This window comes from Bison bison, unplaced genomic scaffold, assembly GCF_000754665.1.
Source record: "Bison bison bison isolate TAMUID 2011002044 unplaced genomic scaffold, Bison_UMD1.0 scf7180017864146, whole genome shotgun sequence".
Lineage (NCBI taxonomy): Eukaryota > Metazoa > Chordata > Mammalia > Artiodactyla > Bovidae > Bison > Bison bison.
This window is the reverse complement of record NW_011494718.1, coordinates 3,958,613-3,982,736: the sequence shown is the minus strand read 5'-3', so window position 1 is coordinate 3,982,736 and position 24,124 is coordinate 3,958,613. Positions and strand designations below refer to the sequence as shown.

Here is a 24,124-nt window from a genome sequence, read left to right as displayed (position 1 = left end):
TTCTCCAGGCAAGAACACTGGAGCAGGTTGCCATTTCCTTCTCCAATGCATGAAAGTGAAAAGGGAAAGTGAAGTTGCTCAGTCGTGTCCGATTCTTAGCGACCCCATGGACTGCAGCCTACCAGGGTTCTCCGTCCATGGGATTTTCCAGGCAAGAGTACTGGAGTGGGGTGCCATTGCCTTCTCCGTGTAGGACTGAGGTCCCTGGTTTTTTGTTGACTGTGAGCAGAGATTACTCTTAGCTCTTGGAGGCCTCTCTCAGGTACTGACCTGGGGTCCTCTTTATTTCAGCAACAGAGAACCTTTCTCACGTCAAATCTCTCTCAAGCTTCAAATCTCTCTAATTTCCTCTGCTGCCATCAGCTAGAGAAAACTATGCTTTTAAAAGGTTTATATAACCCAGTTAAACTTGAAGGCTTTCGGACTGCAAAGGAAACCATAAACAAAATGAAAAGACAGCTTACTTGTGAATGATGTGACCAAGAAGGGAATATCCAAACTATATAAATAGCCCATACAACTCAATACCAAAAACCAAACAACTCAATTAAAAATAGGCAGAAGATCTGATAAGACATTTTTCCAAAAAAGATACACAGATGGCCAACAGGCACATGAAATGATGCTCAACATCATAATCCTCAGGAAAATGCAAATCAAAACCACAGTAGGATATCACCTCATACCTGTCAGAAAGGCTATCATCAAAAACAATAACAAACATTGGCAACAATGCGGAGAAAAGGAAACCTTTGTACACTGTTGGCAGAAATGTAAATTGATGCAACAATATGGAAAATAGTATGGAGGTTCTTCAAAAAACTGGAAACAAACTACCATAGGATCCAGCAATTCAGTGCTGTGTGTATATATATATGTGAAGAAAACAAAAACATTAATTTGAAAAGATACACACACCCCACTGTTAATAACAGCATCACTTACAACAGCCAGGATATGGAAGCAACCTAAGTGTCTATCAACAGGTGAGTGGATAAAGATGTATATTACGTATAAATACATAATAGAATATTGCTCAGCCACAAAAAAGAATGAAACTTTGCCATTTGCAAAAATGTGGATGGAGCTGGGGGTATTATGCTTTGTGAAATAAGTCAGGGAAAGACAAACACTTTGTTAACACGTTCACGTAGAATCTAAAACAAAGGAATGTATATAACGAAACAGAGACAGACTCACAGAGAACGAACTAGTGATCACCAGTGAGCAGAGGGAAAGGAGGAGGGCAACGTAGCTGTATGGGAGTAAGAGATACAAACTACTACACATAGAATAAATAAGTAACAAGGATATATTGCATAGCACAGGAAAATGTAGCTATTATTTTGTAATAAATTTAAATGGAGTATAATCTGTAGAAATATTGAATCACTATTTTGTACATTTGAGACTAATATAATATTGCAAATCAATGATACTTCAGTAAAATAAATAAAATATAAGATTCATTTAGTCAGTTTAGGACTAGCCAGATTAACTTCGTTTTGAGTAACTCAAAGTCAGTGAGTAGTTACTTCAGTTACATCTGCAAAATTCCTCTTGCGTATAATATAATCATAGAATGACAGCCTGTCCTGTTCGCAGAGGAAGGAATTATACAAGGTGAAAGTCATTGGAATTCGTCTTAGAATTATACCACACAAGACTGTTTCCTACTTGGTTGTTTTATAATTATAGAGAAAACTTAAAGTAATCCAGATCTGTAGCAAAAAGGATTAGATAAATAACTTACGAATATCTATATGTTAAAATACTATTGAGCCCCTGAAGGAGAATGTTTAATGATATGAGGGAAATTTCATAATATATCAATATTAAGTGGGAAAAGCAAAATACAGAATTGCATGCCAACAAATACAACCTATACTGAAAGTTCCTTGAAGGCAGAGGCTCACGGCTGTTCCTACAGTGCTTGGCGCCCGGCTAACTGTAGGTTCCCAATAACAATTTGTTAAATAAATGAAGAAAAAAATTTGCATAAGATATTGACCAAAATGTTGATGTTAACTGTAGACAATGGAATTATAAGTTTTTTCCTTTGTAGTTAAAACAATTTCTACTTTATGTTCTACCCATTCTACTTTTCATGGACTTATTTAAATATTGCATTAAGTGTTCTTGCCTGGATAATCCCAGGGACGGGGGAGCCTGGTGGGCTGCCGTCTATGGGGTCGCACAGAGTCGGACACGACTGAAGTGACTTAGGAGGAGGAGGAGGAGAATCAGTACCCTTTAATAAAAAGTTTACTTTCAGAGAATAACACTGAAATATATATAATGATAAATAACAATATCCTTTAACCCACTGCCTGCTTTTCTTCCTAGTCAATAAATAAAAAACAGGCTGCTACAGTTCCCCCATAAGCCAAGCGAATAAATGGTACCTGATTTTTCTAAAGCTGAATAATAGCCAATAGCAGTGCAAAGGTTAGTGATTAGATAAGCTCCCTGTCACAAGCATATATGGCAGGCAGCTATTCCCTTCTTGTTATACTTCTCCAAACACAATGCCAATTAAAAGGAAAATAGTAATCTTCTATTTTTTCCCGAGGAAAATGGGCAGGAAGAATTCCCCAAGCTGTAGGCAATTAGGGAGTGAGAAAGCAAGGGGGTGGGGGGAGGGATCAAGGGAAAGGGTGAGGGAAGGAAGCATAGAGTGAGAGAGAGTCTCCATCTAAGCAGGGCTCGGTTTAAAACAGTCTTTTGAGTCAGCATGAAAAAATTTCCCCAAACCCAAGAATAAAAGCTACTACTTCCTTTTTTTCCCAAAGAAAGTGCATAGACTGTCACTGTTTTCCGTCACCAGCTGAAGTAATTTCCAGTGTATCCTTCAGGCCTTCCTACTTTCTAATTTCCCTGCAGGTAGCAAAAATCATAGGAGGATGAATCCTGTCTATAGCCTTGCACAGCATAACACTATGCATTAATATAAGGACTAACTGTGCACACTAGCAGAATCACACTGGACCAGAGAGCACCTAAAATGATTCACAGCACCCTCACCAAGTAGAAGTTAGCATCAGTTCCAACCACATCTGAATTTCTATCAAAACCAGCAGCTGCCAAGAAAATGATCCAGCTAAGGACAAATAACTAAACCAAGTGTCTACCTTTTTAATATCAGAAATACTTCTGAGCTTAATGGTCTAACAGATATCTTTAGTTAAATGTCTCCAAACTCAAGAGACAGCTGGCAGGAATCCTTACAGCCCCAGCCAGCCCAAACAGTTAAGTACACATCTTTCTGGTACCACTGAGCACTGTCACCCACCTCTTCCTAGTCATCCTTCTGAAACTCTAATCCTTGTACTGGCTACTAAGTTCCATTCTGTTCCTACATAATAAAAGCAGTAATTATTCTAGATGGCAATGGCACCCCACTCCAGTACTCTTGCCTGGAGAGTCCCATGAACCGAGGAGCCTGGTGGGCTGCAGTCCATGGGGTCGCTAAGAGTCGGACACGACTGAGCGACTTCACTTTCACTTCTCACTTTCATGCATTGGAGAGGGAAATGGCAACCCACTCCAGTGTTCTTGCCTGGAGAATCCCAGGGGTGGGGGAGCCTGGTGGGCTGCTGTTTATGGGGTCGCACAGAGTTGGACACGACTGAAGCGACTTAGCAGCAGCAGCAGAAGCATTCTAGATGGGGATCCTTCTCTTATAATTGAGAAGACTAACAGGAATGCTTCTAACCACAAAATCCACAGTAAACTGTAGAACTAGAGCTAAATGAACGAATATATATATATTCATCCATTTCCCCTGGAGGCGGGCACGACAACTCACTCCAGTATTCTTGAATGGAGAATCCCCATGCAGCAGGAACCTGCCGGGCTACAGTCCGTGGGATAGTAAAGGGTCAGACACAACTGAAGCGATTCAACATGCAACCACAGATTTACGTTTTGGAATTTCATTACGGTTTTTGTCAGAGAAGGTGTCCTGGAAATCTCAGACAATAAATATTGGTATTTACTTTTGAAACATTGTGGTGCATTTACTCTTCACAGATATGGGATAGGTATTTGTACAGGGATGTATGGTTCACTATGCTGAAACTCCCTACAAATCCAAAGAGGCAGAATTCTGCCTTCGGGCACTTAGCCATTAAAAATGTCTTGTCAGCTAATTTGACAAGGCAGGTGAGAAGTCTGGTCTAGAGGGGTAGATTCCACGGAGTGCGCTGTTACCTTTGTCATTTCTGCAAGTGACAGGGCTGTCAAAAGCAGTCTAGAACCTGGAAGGGAGACTAGCGCGGCTGGATCACCGGTACGTCCTGTATGCAAATGAGCTTCAAGGGTCTAGCACCACGGCTGAGCCGTACTGTGCGGGGACAGGCAGAATAGCCGAAGTGCAGGTTGGGGCCTTCACTTAGGAAACTATAACGGGATCCAAGAGGACTGTTCGGAGGTCTCTGTAGACAGGGCAGTGATCTATTAAGTAATGGGGCAAGCAAAGAAAGCAGAAATCGGTCATCTGAGTAAAGAGAAGCAGGAGAGAAAAGTATCACGGATCCACTCTCTGCCAGCAAGCAGAGCAGAAAGTGATCACAAAGACAGCAAATCATAACTCAGGGATGCCGAACAAGGGTGTCTAGTCTGGTCGTCCAGAAGTGGGTGGGCGTGAGTGGACAGCGTGGGGCACTGGGGAAGGAGAGTGAAGCACCCGCATCCCGTCTGCTCCCTAAACCCCGCATTCCCTCCACCCTCTCAAAGCCCGCGGGTTTGGAATAACCTTCTGCGTGCTCTCCGGCAGTTGAGAAAGAAGCTTTGGCTCTCCTGAGATTGCGAGGCGCCCTCCCGCCACCGGCTCACCATCTGTTGGGGGAAAGCCTAACGCGTGAGGCTGAAGTGTGTGACTGAGAAAGTTATGCTAAGGGCTCCTGGACCTCCGACCACTCAAGACCAGGCCCGTGCGCCCTGGGGCAAGCTCGGGCAGGTGCATCTGGACCCAGGCTCACACCCCTCTAGGACTGGCCGCAGCCAGAAAATTACCCGGGCAACGGCGCCGGCTGAGTCCCGGATGTGGTTGCTAGGGCCGCAGTGGGCGGGGCGGGGCCCGCCCCCTGGAGAGGGGACCTCGCGGGAGGTGCGCTGGCACCATCGAGATGTGGCTGGGCTGGCCAGATTGAGGGAGAGAGAGGCCGTCCAGGGCCACGGACAACGCTACTTCCGGTCCCCTCACTTCCGGCTCTGCCGCTCCGGGTGCAGGAGCTGTAGGCCGCCGGTGGAGAGGCTGCTGGTCTGAGTAGATTCGGAGGTTGGTCAGTGTGAGGCTGTGACAGTTGGAGTTGCTCCCCGCCCCGGAGGAGCCGAGGTGCGTGGCGGGAGGGGAAGAAGGAACAGGCACAAGTCGCGTTTCCGCTCACTTCTGGCCAGGGCTGAGGCGACTTCAGGGAGCAGAGGCAAGGATAATCCTCGACGTGAGTGCTGCCGGCTTCCCTGCAGACAGGTGAGGGCGGAGCTGGCCGGCTGGGAAGGAAGCGGGGGAAGGCTGCTTGGAGCTGGTTGCCCGGCCGGACACGTTGCCTCCGGGGTTCGCTGTTCCGTACTTTCACAGGGCACTTCTGTCCTTAGACTGTGCGTGCCATCTCTCTCTACCCAGGTACTCGGCCTTGGATTTCTATCCCTTCGTCCCTCTTGTCACCCTGAGGGTGCCCCCGAAACAGCCGGGTGAAGCGGTAGGACCGGCCCTCCCAGGGCGGCACCCTCCGGGTTTTGAACGCATTGAGTGGGGAAAGGGATTGCAGGATCCGGGTCTTTTCGACTGAGTCTCCGAGTGGGCCACCCTCCGGTTTGGTGTCCAGCCTGTATTGCTGATTTTCTTTCCCTGCATCCGCCACTTCCCCTCTCCCGCAGCGATAGTCCCTGCTAGAGGTTCCTCAGGCTGTGGTGCAGGGAGGAGCCTTGCCTAGGAAATGTCCCAAGCCTGACTGTGCTGGAGAGGACGTCCAAGGAATGCTGGAGTTTGGGAAGGAAGTTGTGCTGTCGTCTCGTCCGTTCCTCTTTGCCAAGTTAACTACTGTTTACGTGTCTAGGAAAAAGGAAAGAGGTTTTTGTTGTTGTTGTTTTAAGAACAGTTTCTAGACGCTTTCCCCTTTTACTTTATTTTATTATTACTTCCTTTATGTTCTTATCCGCCCTCTTGAGCCCTTTGATCTCAAAAAGTTTGTAGTTTCCACTTCCTGCACATCCTTTTAACCAACCCCCTTTTAGGATTTGTCCCCCTCCCTTCCTTTTCTCCTGGATTAAAACATGTAATTTCTCTGAGTCGGTTCTTAAGGAAGAAAAAGATGGAAGATTTGAAGGACTTTTGTTAAACTTGTGCTTTCGGCTGCAAAAGTGGCAGGTGTTTGTATGTTCCCCTTTGCTGTTTAATTAACCTCACTGGTGTGGGAATGTGCACAAGAATTGGTTATGTTAAATCCTTCCTGGGTTAAGGCTGCAGGAGTTGGCTGTTTTATTGCTGCTCTTTCGATTTGAAGACAACAGATTACATGTCAGTACTGTTTTAATCCCACTTTTGTTTTTTCCTTGCTCAACCCTCCCTCCCAGCCACCAGGTCTAACACTCCTTAGCTGAGAAAACAGCAAATATTTCTAATCTTATTTTATTTTTTGGATTAAAATCTCTGCCTCAGTTACTTTCCTTCTTTTTCAAATTGATAAATTAGTTTGCCTAAATCCTGGGTCATGCCTTAGGGAGTCCATGGTCTGTGACTTTCAGGGGACTTCCTCATCCCCACCCCCGAAATTATGGGCAAAGTTTTGTTTCAGTACATTTTCTCTCCTCTGAAGAAAATTCTTAAATGAGATATATAACCTCCAGTAGATTAAAAACCACTCCTTAAGGCAGTGTCTTCTTGAAGTTAATGAAAACTTTTTTTTTTTTTTTTTTGTGGAGCTTTTTTTTTGTTTTCAAACTCTACATAGCTAGTTTGGGCACCATGGAGAGTAGAATGCAGAGATTCTAGCTTTATAGTGATGAAATCTCTAGGTACTTTAGAATTTCAGTGTTTCTAAATTCCTTCCTAGACCTAGAGAAGGAAGTAAGGCTGCCTACTTATTTAGTTCCTGATTTGTGGTTTTGAGGTTTCTTTTTAGGGATAGCTCTTGGTGGCCAATGTTGTAGAGATCCAGTGGATTTATAAATTGATACATTTATGATTATTGAATACATATTAAATATCACCAACCCACTGGGTACAGCTCAGAGTAAAAGTTTAAACTTCTACTGTACTTTGTTTTCATTTTCTTTTTTTTTTTTTTTTCATTTTCTTATTTTTCACTTAAGGTTATCTACTTCGGCCTTCAGCTTATTTAGAAAGGGCAAAGCATGTTTCAGTGGTGTGGTCCCTAAGTCTTTGGCATGTTGCTGCTCATCTTGACATCTCCTTTCTCTCCATATTACCTCTAGATTAAGAATAATGATAATTCTCTTTTGTGAATAAGTTAGTATCCTTCCAAACTTAATGTAAGTTTAGAGTGCATATTGAAATTTGCTGATTTGATGGTGTTTGTTGATCAAGGGTTGACCTTCTAAAATGTTTGACGCCTATTTTATAGAATGTTTAAACTTGAAGAGAACTATACAGCTTATCATAGTCCATACAGAGTGACCAGCGTCTTCTGCTCAAAAATTAATTTTCCCTCCATCTAGCATCCTTACTTTGCGGAGTAGGGGGGGCGTGACAGAAAACATAATCTTTATAAAAAAAATCAACCACGCTAAATTAGTTTCCTTCTAAGGCAATGAGGAAGCCAGAAGACTGATAATCTGACGCCGTAACGTCTGTCTGCGTGCTGTGGGCCGGCATTGTGCTGGGTGCTTTGTGTGATCTCCTTGCCTCATCCCACCCTCAAAGCAGCCTTATAACTCGGCTGAGCTTTTCATTTCTGTAGATTAAGAAGGGCTTCTCAGGTAGTGCAGTGGTAAATAATCCGCCTGGCAGTGCAGGAGACGCAATAGACACAATCCCAAGGTCAGGAAGATCCCCTGGAAGAGGGCATGGCAATCCACACCAGTATTTCTGCCTGGAGAATTCCATGGGTAGAGCCCGCCTGCACGGTCCATGGAGTTACAAAGAGTCTGGCACGACTGAGTGAGCACACACACACAGATAAAGAAATTGGAACTAAATGATAAACTGAAGCTAATCTGCTCAGAACTACACTGGTGGAGCCAGGATTGAACCTGGGTTATCTGAATCCAGACTGAGCTACTGAATCCAGACAACTACTACTCCAGTGCTTCTAGCATATTTTCTTTACATCTTTGGTACAAGTTGGAGGTATCTCACCTGATTTTCTCTCAGACATTAAGAAGGTCTCTTCCTTTATTAATTTTCAATAATTGAACACCTGATTTCATGTCATATCAAAAAGTATGACAAAAAGAAATGAATTTGGAGGAGGCCTATGGAGTGTCATTTGATAGTTTTCCTATGGGGTAGATACAAATCTGTGTGTGTGTGAGTGTGTGAGATGACATATGAGGAGTGGAAAATGTGAAAATAAAGGCTTTAAGTAATAGACTTAGCATTGTAAGAGTCTGGAGGTGTAAATACATTCCAGAATGATGAATTTGGGATGGGATAAGGAATAAATTGAGGATGGAGTAAGTAAATTTAATAGGGAATTTAAGAGAATATGGTTATGGATGAAAAACTAATGATATATGTACAGACTGGAGAGAGTAGTTCCACAAAATATGGACGATGATGACTTAGGGACTATAACCGTCTAAAAGTCAGATATTCACCAGCATTAGTTCTAGGAAGTATGAAAAAAAAAGACTATAAAACAAAGGAACTTGAAAATACTCTTGTCCTCTTTAGTGTCTCCTAACTTTGCCAGTCATGGAAGCCCCTGAATAGCTCTTACAAATCCTCAGCTGTTCTCTACAAAAGCACACATTTTCGTTTTCTCTTTCCTTTGTGACTTTCTCTTTCATCTTTCCTCCATTACTTCTAAACTTTTGCCTTGAAATAGTTATAGGCAGGTATTGCTGGAAATTGCTCAGATGTTTTGTGAAAATTTGGTAGCATCTCTGCCATATTGTCACCTGAGAGTTTTGTTTCATTTTTTGTGTATCTGTGTGGCGCTGGACTCACAGCTCCTTGACATCCAGGCTTGATTCTTTTTGGTCCTTTGGGAGAACTGTGGCACGGCTGTCTTTGAAGCAGAATCGTGAGAATGACAGAGTTGGTGGCGAGACCCAAGTCAGCTAGAGGAAGGAAGCTGCCAGCTCCAATGTTCTGCCAACGTGAGATAGTGTTAGAGCAAGGTTTCCAAACTTCTCTGCGTCGTGGCACACATAAAACGATTATTTGTATGGCAGACTCCCTGGTTCCCTGAAAGCTGAGGGGGCCAGGGAGTGGGGGGGGGGTCATTATTTCAGCACATCCATAATTCGTTCTTGGCACGTTGGTTGGAAAAGCTTTGTCCAAGAGAAGAGGAATATGGTATTCTGATAAAGTACTTTGTAAAATACCTGATAAGGGATGGATTCACATTCCAGGTAGAAAGAGTCCCTGGGGTTAAGCCAGGGGATATAACCTCTAGGATGGCTCTGTGTTTTGTTTCAGAGCTCTGCATTGAGTGTCTAGAATAGCACCAGGATGTGGAAGTCCATAACGGGCTAGGCATTATGCTTTATAGATGCTTTATATGTTTTAGGAATTTCTTATTTTCTGTTAAATAAAGAAACAGGTGTAGAAACCAGTAGAAGTAATTAGTCCAACTAATTGGACGAATTAAAGGAGACTCACAAAGTTGCTTGACTCCAAAGCTTGTACTCTTTATCACTGTAGTGACTAAATGATTTTGTGACATTGTGGTTTCTAGTTAAAGTGTGAGACATTGGTGGCAGAGGGTGATGGTGGTGAAAGGGAGAAAAGCAAGAGGACTATTAAGTGTTTATATTTGGCAGCCTTGAAGTGGAGTTCTAGAGCCGATGGCTTTCTCATAGGATTTCCAACATGTTGGGATGGGGATGGGGGAGAAGAGAACTCAGAGTAACTGGAGCCATTGGTGTCCTTCTAACAAAAGGGCTAAAAATGTAGATCCTCTTCATGTTTGACTGAATGTAAATTGTAGAATGTTTCTTAAAGGTATGTTTATAGATTATTTTTGTTTTTCTGTATTTCCTCATTTTTCTGTACAGTGTATTATTTACTTTTAAAATTAAGCATATTTTCAGCATGACAACTAAGATATGTTCTTGAAATAAAAATTCAGATAATGAGCAAATGGAATGGAAGCTTCTACTTCTTTAATCCGTCTGTCCCTCACACCTGCTGTCAGTTAATTCACAAAGTAGATGTTGGGGATTGGATGAAATTCATGAGAAAGCTCTAAACTGCTGCTCTCTGACAGAGTAGCCACTCGCCACATGTGGCTGTTTAAATTAGTTAAGATAAAATAGGATGGGTAGTCTCCACTTTATTACCCAGCCCTGCTAAAACTTTCGGAGAAGGCAATGGCACCCCACTCCAGTACTCTTGCCTGGAGAATCCCAGGGATGGGGGAGCCTGGTGGGCTGCCATCTCTGGGGTTGCACAGAGTCGGACACGACTGAAGCGACTTAGCAGCAGCAGCAACTAAAACTTTAAAATACTATATGGTTGGTGACATAATAAATATACCATTGAAATAAGATTTTTTAAAATATCTGTTTCGCGTGTTGTGTAGTTTTTGTTTTAGCTGGTGAGATATTACTGCCGTGTTTTTTCTCAGCTTTTTGTTTTAACTAAATCCAGATGGTCAGAGTCTAATATTTTCCTTGGATGTTTGGGGATTATGGTTAGCTGCTTTTCTAGGATAAAGATGTCAGCTTTTCTAAGGATGTGAGTGTTTTCTATCTCCTCTGAGCTCTAGATCTGTATATCTTACTTTAAGTTAGCACCTCTCTGGACTATATTAAAGATATCTCATATACAAGGTCTGAAACTAAACTGGTCTCTCCCTCACTCCCAACCCCCACCCCAATATGTTTTTTCTTCTTTCTTTGTTTTTTATTTTAGTGAATGACTCCATTATCTTACCAGTTGGAAAATTCAGGAAAGTAGGAGTGAACCTTATTCACTCCTCTCCCTGATAGGTCCAGTCTGTCAACAAGTTTTTATTAGTCTTATTTTCTAAATATCTCTTAAACCTGTCTAGTGTTTCCCATTTCCACTACAACCACTTTACTTTGTTACCATAATCTCGCTTGAAATTTCTACAGGAGCCTTCTTTCTTGTTTACCCACTTCTTCAGATCATCTCTAATCCAGTATCCATCCTAAAGGCACAGTGATTTATTTTGAAAACACATCTGATTGTCAGCTCTTCCCTCCTCCCTCCCAATCTTTTTATGGCTTCTCATTGCTTTTGGGGTAAAAACAAAACTCTGTAACAGCACCTAGCCCTCCAGCCGTAACTCTTCATTTCACGCGTGCTGGCCTTCACCAGTCCTTTGCACTCGTCTTGCTCTTGCATTGCACGGCTTTGGCACGTGCTTTTCTCCCTGTCTAGACCACTCGTTCTTTACTTTCGTTTTACTTGTTGGCTTCCAACTATCCTTCACACCTCAACTGAAGTTTTGCTTCTTTAGGACATGATCTAAGCTCCCTAATCTAACCTGAGACAGTAACATCGTACACTTACCACAGTTGCAGTTGACGTTTATATGTATGATTGTATGGTTGTCTTTCTGTTCCACTCTCTCCATTTCCATGCAGACAGGGACCACGTCTTTTTTTTGGTTCATTGAGTCCCCCGGACCTGTCTCAGTTCCTGACACCTAAATATTGATTGAATTTCCAAGTTGATAGTATGAAAGATTTCAGTTTATGGAGTTTTGTAATATAGGATTTTAAATATAAATATTTATAAATATGGAGAAGGCGATGGCACCCCAGTCCCGTACTCTTGCCTAGAAAATCCCATGGATGGAGGAGCCTGGTGGGCTGCAGTCCATGAGGTCACTAAGAGTCGGATACAACTGAGCGACTTCACTTTCGCTTTTCACTTTCATAAACTGGAGAAGGAAATGGCAGCCCACTCCACTGCTCTTGCCTGGAGAATCCCAGGGACGGCGGAGCCTGGTAGGCTGCCGTCTATGGGGTTGCACAGAGTCGGACATGACTGAAGTGACTTAGCAGCAGCAGCATTTATAAATATAACAGTTAAATTGCCATATTGTTTTTTCCAAGTGCATGAAAATAAACTATTTTAATAGCATAAGTTTGTATTAATACTAACAAAACAGTACATATTATATAATAAGAATACTATAGCACAATATTCTTTGATTATTTTATAATAAATTCTTATTTTAGAATAGTTTTAGACTAACAATTATTGTAGAAATAGTGTACAGATTCCTACGTACACTATTCCCAGTTTCCCACATTATTAACATATTACATTAGTATGGCACATTTGTCGCAATTGGTGAACCAGTATTTACACATCATTAACTGATGTGTGTCGGAGAAGGCAATGGCACCCCACTCCAGTACTCTTGCCTGGAGGGTCCCATGGACGGAGGAGCCTGGTGGGCTGCAGTCCATGGGGTCGCCAGAGTCGGACACGACTGAGCGACTTCACTTTCTCTTTTCACTTTCATGCATTGGAGAAGGAAATGGCAACCCACTCCAGTGTTCTTGCCTGGAGAATCCCAGGTACGGGGAAGCCTGGTGGGCTGCCGTCTATGGGGTCGCACAGAGTCAGACACGACTGAAGCGACTTAGCAGTAGCAGCAACTGATGTGTGTGGAGATGCCTCAGTTTTCTCCTAACGTGCTGCTTCTCTCGCAGGACTCCACCCTGGAATAAATCCACAGTTTAGTTGCCGTGTGTCCTCTTAGCAGTTTCTTGCAAGGACGCCTTGTTTTTGATGACAGGGTGATAGTTTTGAGGATATCAGGTCAGGTGGTTATAGTGCCGCGTGCTCAGTCACTTCAGTCATGTCCGACTCTGCGACCCCGTGGACCATGGCCTGCCAGGCTCCACTGTCCATGGGATTCTCCAGGCAAGGATACAGGAGCGGGTGATTGTAGATTGTGCCTCAGCTGGGGTTTGTGTGATTCTTTTCTCATTATTCAACCGGGTAACGTGTCTTGGGGAGAAAGACCACTGAGGTGAAGTGCAGTTCTTGGATCAAGAGAAGATGGTGTCAATCTGCCTACCATTGTTGATGTTAACTTTGATCACCTGGCTTTTGACAGTGTCAGCTCTGTACATTGTAAAGTTGCCCCCCTCTTTGTATATTGTACTTTTTAGAAGAAAGTCATTATATGAAACACTCTTAATGTGTGGGGTATTATGCTCTACCTTCTTCACAGTGGTATGTATATAAATTTGGGGGATTTTTCTGCAAAGGAGATTTGCCTCTTTTCTCATATTTATTTATTCAATCATTTATTTACATCAGTATTGATTGATTCTTGGATATTTTATACTTTGCATAAAATCTAATCTTACTTTATACGGTAATATAGTATATAATCCAGTATTTATTAATTTTGTTGCTCAGATTGTTCCAGCTTTGGCCTTTAGAAGATTTTTCAGTTAGTTCTTATATTCTTTTGAGTTTTTTTTTGTTGTTCTGTTCTGGTGGGGTTTTTGAAAAAAGCACATTCTTTCTTTCCAGCAGTACGAGATGCTCCAGGCTCATCTTGTATATATCCTGCCCCAGTCCTAGAAACAGCCATTTCTCCAGGGAGCTCCGGTGCCCTTTATTGGAGAATGGTATTAGAAACCAAGATCTGGGCACTGTGTGTGCTCACAGTTGCTAGGGTTGCTTCTAAGAAATATGCACTGATTCGTGTAAAGACACATATCTGTCTATTTCTATATAGCCATCTGTATCGATATTACTAAGCTGTACCCTGATGCTGGGAAAGATGGAGGGCAGGAGGAGAAGGGGATGACAGAGCATGAGATGGTTGGATGGCATCACCGACTCGATGGACATGGGTTTGGGTGAACTCCGGGAGTTGGTGTTGGACAGGGAGGCCTGGCGTGTTGTGGTTCATGGGGTCACAAAGAGTCAGACACTGAGCCACTGAACTGAACTGTTTCTTAGATTATTTTCTCTGAGCTTTTTCCCATTGAAAAAATTACCTGTGAATATTGAGGGGTTTATTTTATATGGTTTTGGGAATTAATAACAGAACTAAAGGAACTCTCCAGTTCTCTTGCTTCACTTCACTGCTCGTGTTCTGGACCTTAGCTAGCCATCTGTGAAGAATGAGGCCACAGTACACTGAATAATTTAGAGTTTATTTACAACTAGTTTTCTTTTCAGGGAGTAATTTAGCTTTGAGAGTCTTACCATTTGACTTCTCATTAGTTTCTCTGTAACACACTCTGAATGGGGCAAATAAAAAGACTTCTCCGAACTGTCAATTTTGTCACTTGGTTAGAAGTTGGTGATAATCATGAGGATGAAAATAGTTGAATCTCTGTTACGTTGGTTTTTAAATTGTTTCTCATTACTATATATAATTGAGAATAACTATATTTTGTCAGAGTTTTCTACTTTTGAATTGTCTAGACTGTGTGTTTATCTTAATGAGCAACATGAACTGAATTTATTACTACCTAAAAGGACTAATGAGTGTCTAACAACATAGCTTTTACAGATACCAGATAGTTGTTGACATAAAGACAGCAGTATAATACGTATATATATGATTTTTTAAATCTTATTTGATTATTCTACTTAAGAAAGAAAGTGGAATATACTTTGAACGTATTGTATGGTAAACCACTTTGAGTTCAACATCATTTGTGTTGACTGTAGGGAAAAGGATTTTCCTCGTAGGTTAAGGAAGCTATCGTCATAAAAAATTACACACTATTTTAGATTGTTTTGACTAAGAAAACTAAGTTTTTAGCTTTATAATTTTTTTATTGTAAACCAGTCAGTGCAACTTGAAGATTAATATTGGATTATGAAATAAAAACAAATCTTAACCATTCTCTTTTATTTATCCATGAACAAGAAAAGATAGATGTATTTCCATAGATTCTATCTAGAGCAAAAGAAATAGAGCCACTCTCTTTTAATCAGTAACCAGTCTCTGAAATCAGTGACATACTCTTTGTCTAGAGAAGTTAAAGCCAGTTCAGACGAAGCAAGCCCAGGCTTTGCTACTGATTGCCCTCAAGTTTCTGTTACCTACCTCACTAGCATTGTCCTTGAGTTCCAGCAGAATTCCTTCATAATTATTTACAGTACTTCTCCAACTTTTTCACTAACGTAATCTACAAAGAATATCTCTTCAGATAGTTCTTTGGAGACTCATATTTCATCATAAAAATTCAAGAAGTTTCTTAGACGGCTTGTATTTTATTCAAGTGAATTTTGTTTTAGATTCCGTAATAGCATACTTATTTTCATTCCAAAAATGTAGATTCTCCTTCCACTGTGCTGTGTTTATCCTGTTTATGTCTGCTGTGCTTATATTTGCTTTCCTGTGCCTTGAGCATACCTTTTCAGATGCCCTGTGATATGTGAGTACCTTTATTTGAAATGTTCATGTTATAATTTCTGTTCAACTTTCTTTCTTTAGTATTATACTTCTAAATCTTTAAGTCCTCAGCATTATGGCGATTATAAATGCATTTTTTTCTTGTCTGATATCCATGGAGTCATGTGTTTCCTTTTATCTTCCAGGGTCCTGGCAAATCTCTGCCTTCCTGTCCTCTCTTTCCTGGGTCCTGAGAAAGATCCTGAATGCATTTAACAGTTGTAGGATATTGAATTCTCCCTCATTAAACTTTCCTGCATTGGGACAGGTCCTTTACCGCTGAGCCATCAGGAAAGCCCAGATATAGAACTGGTCTATTCAGTTTGTAGAAAACAAAATGTGATTGTGATAATAAATTAAAAGCAACTCCAAACAGTGGGATGAAGTATAAACTTTATGTAACATTAATTATACATTTTTACAGATGCTAATTAGTAATTCACTTTATAGATCATTGGTTCTTACACTCATTAGTTAATGAACGCTGCTACTGCTGCTGCTAAGTCGCTTCAGTCGTGTCCGACTCTGTGCGACCCCATAGACGGCAGCCCACCAGGCCCTGCCGTCCCTGGGATTCTCTAGGCAAGAACACTGGAGTGGGTTGCCATTTCCTTCTCCAATGCATGAAAGTGAAGTTGCTCAGTTGTGTCCGACTCTTAGCGATCCCGTGGACTGCAGCCTACCAGGCTCCTCTGTCCTTGGGATTTTCCAGGCAAGAGTACTGGAGTGGGGTGCCATTGCCTTCTCCCAGGTAATGAATACTTCTGGTCAATTTATAGAAGTAGAGCCCCAGAGATGACAAGATATTTTTGGCGTCCAGTATAAACCAGCCTGTGAAGCTTCAGTGTTGATGGTAGTTTTGAAATAATGATTTATCATTTTGAGGATCACTGTTAAAGATAACTTTAAATTCATGTAAAGATCAGAAAACATGTATCTTAAATAGCACGTATTGCAAGTCACTTTCCCCCCCCATAATCGTAAGTTTTATTTTTTCTTCCAGCTTTTTTGAGATATAATTGACATAAAGCACTGTATAAGCTTAAGGTGTACAGCATAATGATTTGATTTACATGCATCATGAAGTGATTGTCACAGTAAGTTTAGTGAATGCCATTATTTTTAAATCTTGTCATTCGCAGTGTTGCCAGTTATTAAAGTTATGAACAAATGAACTTCTAAAAACTGTGAAGGTTGGAACATTTAAATAATATGAATGAAACACAGACATAATACCTGTCTCTGTAGTTCTCAGAAATTTGATTCCCCCTTTCCCTATCTTCCAGGAGTTTTTTTTTTATACTTAGCAGTTTATTATATATTAATAATAAAGGACATGGTAAAGGACACAGATCGATAGCCAGATGAAGTGATATATTGGACAAGATCTGGAGTGATTCTGAGAACAGGAGCTTCTGTCCCTGTGAGTTAGGGTGTTCCATGATCCCAGGACATGGATGTGTTCACCACAACTTCTCCACACCACGTAGTTCAGGGTTTTTGTGGAGACCTCCTCACCAAGCCATTTTCAGTTGTTACCTCTGTCTCTATCTCCTCTCGCCTCGGAAAGTTGCAGACTTCTAACCATGGCCTGGTCATTCCGGTAAGCAGCCCCCATTCTAAAGCTGTCATTTGGTCTTCTGAGCTGTGTAATAAGGATATGTTTTCCTGTTTGGTGCTACTGGTTCATGCTCGGGAGCAGATGGTAACTCCTGAAAGTAGTAGCAGCAAAAATGAACTCCTCTAGCTTTCTTCCGTTTTCCATTCCACACGCCACTGTTTCTGTGGCTTCCTTCCTTCTTTCATTCTTTCCTCTGTGGGACAGGTTTCCTCCTCCTATCTGAGGGTAATTCCTCTAACTTTGCTCAGACTTCTTTACTGTTCTTAAAAAACGTTTATTTTGTTCTGATTTTAGACTTGCAAAAATAGTAGTTTCCTTATACTTCTTACCTTCTTCCCCTGATGCTCACATAACCGTAACATAATTATCAAGAATAGGAAACTAACATTGGTATAATATTATTGACTAAACAACAGCCATTATTAGAGTTTCACCAAATTTTCAACTGACTCTCCTTTTTCTGTTTCAGGATCCTGTCTAGGAACCCTCATTGAAATTAATCATTTCTCCAAAGTCTCTTTCAATATGTACATTTCTCACACTTTCCTAGTCTTTCATGACCATGTCACTTTTGAAAAGTACGGGTCAAGTATCTTATAGAATGTTCCTCAGTTTGGGTTTTTCCAATGTTTTCTCATCATTAGACTGAACTTCTGCATCTAGGGGACAAATACTGCAAAAATGATGTTGTCCTTCTCAGCTCAGCATCTTAGGGATTATGCTCTTGGTATATCTTACTACTGGTGATTACTTAATCACTTTGAGAGAGATCTGCTGAGTTTCTTCACTGTGAACTATGAGTTCTGCATTTACTGTCTTTCTTTCTTCAGTTGAGTAGTTATAGGAGATACTTGCAGATTATGTAAATTCTATTTCTCCTCAAACTTGCCCTTTTATTTTAACATCCGTCTGCAACACTTACTACTGTGATGTTTGCCTGGTGGGGATTTCTGGTTTTCTCTTTTCTGTGCTCATTAATTGGAGAAGGAAATGGCAACCCACTCCAGTATTCTTGCCTGGAGAATGCCATGGACGGAGGAGCTGGTGGGCTACGGTCCATGGGGTTGCAGAGTCGGACACGACTGAGCAACTTCACTTCACTTCACTTCGTGCTTATTAATGGAAATTCTCGTGTGAGGAATGGTCACTTTACCCCATTTGTATTTGGTTATTTTTTATGTCAGTGTGGACGCATTAGTATTTGTTTTATTATGTGAGTTCAAATCTAGTACTATCATGATTTGCTTTGTTGCTCAAGATGTCCCAGCAGTGGCCATTAGGAACTCCTTCTGGTTGGGTCCTTTCTTCTTTTGGCAAGTCCCCTTTTTTAATTGAATTTTTTTCTTATTTCTGACCCCAGAAAATGTCCCAGGCTCATCTTGTCTTGTCCTTATCCCAGTCTTGGGATCGTCCACTTTTCCTTAAGAACGGTGGTTCCTTTTATTGGAAAACGGTGTTTAGGGACTGAGTACCAGATGGCATCATTGTTACTGGGTATCACTGCTTCTAGGTCCTCTCAGGGGACAAAGCTAGGAGGCCAGTACATACATGCATATGTGTGTGTGTAACATACATACACAAATACATACACATATATTAAAAATAATACTGATAACTATTTCCAGTCCAATACAACAGTGCTTATTTAGCATTTCTCTTTTCTTTGTAATTTTTTCTCCAACAGTGAGAAACTTAAATTTTTAGTACCTACATTCTGTTCGCATATTTGTTCTGTTCTGTTACACACATAAAGTAGTTTAAGAATTATTAACGTGTACCCCTGTGGGAAATACTGTATTAATAGGCTTTGTATCTAATTCTCTCCGTCTTTAGCCTCATGGTGTCCAGGCAGAACACTCTATTCTCCTGCCTTTCCTTTCTCTCGCCCCCGTTCTTCCCCTCCCCTCTCTCCGCTTTCTTCTCCTCCTTCTCCCTTTGCCCATCCTTGTTTCCCCCGTCCGTTTCCTGGTTTATTCTTTTTTAATACAGTTTCATTTGTTATGATTTTATGCCATTTGAATTTCTCTCAAAATTACTGTGGTTCTAAGAGTCAGAATTATTTAAAACTAAATATTCAAAGGGGTGTCACTTGTTCCTTATTCCTGCTACCCTGCTCCCATTTCCTAGTTTTTCGCACTCCTTTCTCTCCTGTTCCCTGTAGGTAACCTACCTCCGTAATCTCTGATTTATTGTATTTTTGTTCCAGTGAACAGAAGCATGTATCTTCATGTATCCTTTCTGTTCTTACATTGAGACAGCGTATCTATAGGTACTTTTGAACTTTGGTTTTTTTGACTTTTCACTGTGTCTTGGAAATTACTGCATATCATAGAGATCTTCATTTTTTTCAACAGTTGTACAGTACTCCATTGTCTGGATGTGTCATAGTTTATTCAGTCACCTTCCTGTATGTAGACATTTAGGTGCCTTCCCCCCAGTACTTTACATCTGTGAAGAATGCAGCAGTGTGTCTGTAGTTTTGTATTGCTGGGGATGCATTCCCAGGATGTATCCTGGACATGGACTGCTGGGCTCAAAAGTGAGTGCGTGTGGTTTTGTCAGGCGTTACCCAGGTTCCCTCCAGAGTGAATGTACAAGTTTGTATTCCCAGCAGCAGTGTACCTGAGTGCCTGTTTCCTCACATCCTCAGTAACACAGTGTTCTGTTATTTAAAAAATTTTGCTTATCTAATAGATGAGAAATGGTATCTCAGTGTTGTTTTAACCTGAATTTCTCTAACACGAGTGAATTTGATCATTTTTTATATTTTAGAGGCTATTTTAATCTTTTTTTGTGAATTGTCTGTTCATGTCTTTTTCCTGCTTTCTGTTTTTTTGTTTTCTTCCCTTTGTTTTAAGAGTTCTTTATGTTAGGACTATTAACCTATTGTAGCGTATGTTAGGAGAAGGCAATGGCACCCCACTCCAGTACTCTTGCCTGGAAAATCCCATGGATGGAGGAGCCTGGTAGGTTGCAGTCCATGGGGTCGCTAAGAGTCGGACACGACTGAGCGACTTCACTTTCACTTTTAACTTTCATGCATTGGAGAAGGAAATGGCAACTTGCTCCAGTGTTCTCGCCTGGAGAATCCCAGGGATGGGGGAGCCTCATGGGCTGCCGTCTATGGGGTCGCAGAGTCGGACACGACTGAAGCGACTTAGCAGCAGCAGCAGCAGCGTATAAGTATTTCCCTAGTTTTTCAGTTGTCTTTTGTCTTTTTAACACTTGTGTTATTCAGTTTTAAAATTCTTATTTAGTCAAATTTATCAGTTTTTAAAATTGTCTCTAGATTCTTAGAAAATTTAAAGTACAACTCATGTATGTTTTCTTTTAGCAATTTATTTGAGTTTTCATCCTTTATATCTAGATTCCTAATTCATTTGAAGTTTATTCTTGTGTGTGGTGTGAGATACGGATCTAATTTTGTATTTTTCCAAATGGCTACCTAATTTTCCTGGTATTATTTATTGGGAAGTCCATTTGTAATTAAGTGATTTAAGGTGTCACCTTTGTTATATATTAAATTTTTGTGTGTATATGGTCTAACTTGGCTTTTTATTCTGGTCTCTTTGTTTATTCTTGTGCTACTGCCATACTGCTTTAATTATAGATGCTTGGTGGTATGTTTTAATGTCTGACAAATTTAGTCCTCTTGTGATTTTCCTTTTTCATTGTTTTCCTGGCGATTATTACATGTTTGATTTTTCCGTATCAACTGTAGTGTAACTTGTCTAACTGTATAGTTTAACTTGTTATATATATTTATTGTATTGCATTGAATTTGTAAATTAAGTAAGGAAGAAATGACTTCTTTTAATATCATCATGGTCTTCCCTGGTAGCTCAGTGGTAAAGAATCTGCCTGCAATGCAAGAGATGTGGGTTCAATCCCTGGGTCAGGAAGATTCCCTGGAGAAGGACATAGCAATCCACTCCAGTATTCTTGCTGGGAAAATCCCATGGACAGAGGAGCCTGGAGGGTTGCAGTCCATGGGATCGCAAAGACTTGGACACAACTGAAGTGACTGAGCGTGCATGCACATACAGCATCATCGTGGCTAAGAATACCATCTGTCTTTTTGTTTGCTCAGTCTTCAGGGTCTTAGCAGTTACGTGTAAACATTTTTTTCATATAGACTTTATACATTGTTTAATTTATTCCTAAGTTATTTAATCTTCTTTGTTGTTGTTATTGTTAATAGAATTTTTCTCTGCCATTAAGTCCTCTGATTATTACTTTTCAATATTATTTAAAAAATTATCTGTTTTATGTACAGTAGTGTGTATATGTTAACCCCAAACTCCTTTTGTATGTTAATTCTTTATCCTACTTTTTCACTAAATTCTTCTATTTTTTACTTAGTTTTAGCATTGATTTTTTGGAGTTTTTCAGGTGTACTATTATGTGATCTGCAAAAAGAAATGTTTACTTCTTTACCTATCTTATAATTGATTTTTCTTATCTCTTTGGATTGGCTAATACCTCTAGTTCAGTGTTGAATAGTAGCAGAGATGGTGGGTTTTTGCATTGTTCTTAGTCTTAATGGAAATGCCTCTGTTATTTATTAAATAAGATAATGGATTAAAGCCTGTATCGTGTTAAAGATGTCTCCCTTAATTCCTTCTTCCTTGATTATTGAATTGTGAATGGGTGTTGAATTCTGTCAGTAGATTTCTCATCTGTGTAGAAAACCATGTTTTTCAGCTTAGATTAATGAATATATTATATATTAAAAGATTTTCTTAATTGAACAGTCTTGCATTCCTGGGATAAATCCCTCTTGTTCATGTTGTATTATTTTCTTAATGTGGTACTGGATTCAGTTGGCAAGCAGTAAAATTGTTTAAAGAAGGAAATGGCAACCCACTCTGGTGTTCTTGCCTGGGAAATCCCATGGACAGAGGAGATTGGAGGGCTAAGTCCATGGGGTCACAAAGAGTCAGATATGACTGAGTGACTGAGCATGCACAAAAATTGTTCCCTCCATTGTATTTCATGAGTTTTTTTGTTTCTCTGTTTCTCTGCATTGTAGTACCTGATGTGGTATTTTGTGCTTATTTATCTATCTCCTTGATTAGATTCAAAGTACAGTCACCCTTGGTATCGGTGGGGCATTGGTTCTTTTACACTCTCAGATAAGAAGGCACTTGTATAAAATGGTAGCGTATTTGCATCTAACTTATGCACATACTCCCATATACTTTAAATCATCTCTAAATTACCTATAATATGTTATTGTTCACTCACTAAGTCGTGTCTGACTGTTTGTGACCCCATGAACTGCAGCATGCCAGGCTTCTAATATGTATTTAATATGTACATACGTATATAGTATGTACACGTTTGTAGTATATAATGTAATGCAAATGTAAATGCTATGTAAATATTTGCTGGTGTATGGCAAATTCAAGTTTTGCTTTTTGAAACTTTCTGAAGGGTTTTTTTTTTCCTTTTTTAAAAATATTTTCAATCTTTGTTTGAACCTGCAGATATGGAGGACTGACTACTCTTTTAGCTTGAATTAGATTTTACTTTTCTATCTCCTTACTGTTGTTCAGTAACTAAGTCGTGTACGACTGTTTGAGACCCGATGAACTGCAGCACATCAGGCTTCCCTGTGCTTCACTGTCCCCTGAAGTTTGTTCAAACTCATGTCCATTGAGTCAGTGATGTCATCCATCCATCTTGTCCTCTGTCACCCCCTTCTTCTCTTGCCCTCGATCTTTCCCAGCCTCAGGGTCTTTTCCAGTGAGTCAGCTCTTCACGTTGGATGGCCAAAGCCTTGGAGCTTCAGCATCAGTTCTTCCAATGAATATTCAAAGTTGATTTCCTTTAGGATTGACTGGTTTGATCTCCTTGCTGTCCAGGGGACTCTCAAGAGTCTTCTTCAGCACTACGGTTCGAAATCATTAATTTTTTGGTGCTCAGCCTTCTTTATGGTCCAGCTCTTATATTCATACATGATTACTAGGAAAACCATAGCCTTGACTATGAGGACCTTTGTCAGCAAAGTGGTGTCTCTGCTTTTTAATATACTATCTAACTTTGTCATGGCTTTTCTTCCAAGGAGCAAGCATCTTTTAATTTCATGACTGCAGTTACCATCTGCAGTGATTTTGGAGCCCAAGAAAATAAAAGTCTATCACTGTATCCATTGTTTCCCCATCTGTTTGCCATGAAGTGATGGGACCAGATGCCATGATCTTTAGTTGAGTTTTAAGCTAGCTTTTTCACTCTCCTCTTTCACCTTCATCAAGAGGTTTTTTAGTTCCTCTTTACTTTATGCCATGAGTGGGGTCCTCTGCATATATGAGGTTGTTTATATTTCTCCCGGCAATCTTGATTCCAGCTTGTGCTTCATCCAGCCCAGTATTTCACAGGATGTACTTTGCATATAAGTTAAACAAGCAGGGTGACCATATATAGCCTTCTAGGATTCCCAATTTTGAACTAGTCCATTGTTCCATGTCCAGTTCTAACTGTTACTTCTTGACCTGCAGACAGGTTTCTCAGGAGACAGGTGAGGTGGTCTGGTATTCCCATCTCTTTAAGAATTTTCCACAGTTTGTTGTGATCCATACAGTCAAAGGCTTTAGCGTAGTCCGTGAAGCAAATGTTTTTTTCTGGAATTCTCTTGCTTTCTCTCACTAACGGATGTTGGCAATTGATCTCTGGTTCCTCTGCCTTTTCTAAATCCACCTTGTATGTCTGGAAGTTCTCGGTTCACATACTGCTGAAGCCTAGCTTGAAGGATTTTGAGCATAATCTTGCTGGCATATGAAATGAGTGTGATCGTATGGTAGTTTGAACATTCTTTGGCATTGCCTTTCTTTGAGATTGGAATTAAAAGTGATTTTTTTTCTAGTCGTGTGGACACTGCTGAATTTTAATTCTTTATTTGCTTGGCATTCTCTAATGTTGTTGAACAAGTTAGAAGCAGAAATCGCCTCTTAAAGTTGTA

General features: G+C 40.6%; 2 protein-coding genes across 6 annotated transcripts in view; one reads left to right on the top strand and one right to left on the bottom strand.

The window, feature by feature from the left end:
• TIGD4 (tigger transposable element derived 4) overlaps positions 1-4,993 on the bottom strand; it is a 12,047-nt gene extending 7,054 nt beyond the window's left edge. Inside the window, exon 1 of the mRNA XM_010840729.1 lies at positions 4,757-4,993. The gene's annotated coding sequence lies outside the window, so the exon portion shown is untranslated. The remainder of the gene's footprint in view (positions 1-4,756) is intronic.
• Positions 4,994-5,035: 42 nt separating this feature from the next.
• ARFIP1 (ADP-ribosylation factor interacting protein 1) overlaps positions 5,036-24,124 on the top strand; it is a 136,451-nt gene continuing 117,362 nt past the window's right edge. Inside the window, exon 1 of one of the 5 annotated variants that reach the window (XM_010840731.1) lies at positions 5,036-5,473. The gene's annotated coding sequence lies outside the window, so the exon portion shown is untranslated. Of the gene's footprint in view, positions 5,474-5,497; positions 5,627-24,124 lie in introns of those variants that run through there. The other 4 variants (XM_010840734.1, XM_010840730.1, XM_010840732.1 and 1 more) reach the window with 4 other exon arrangements.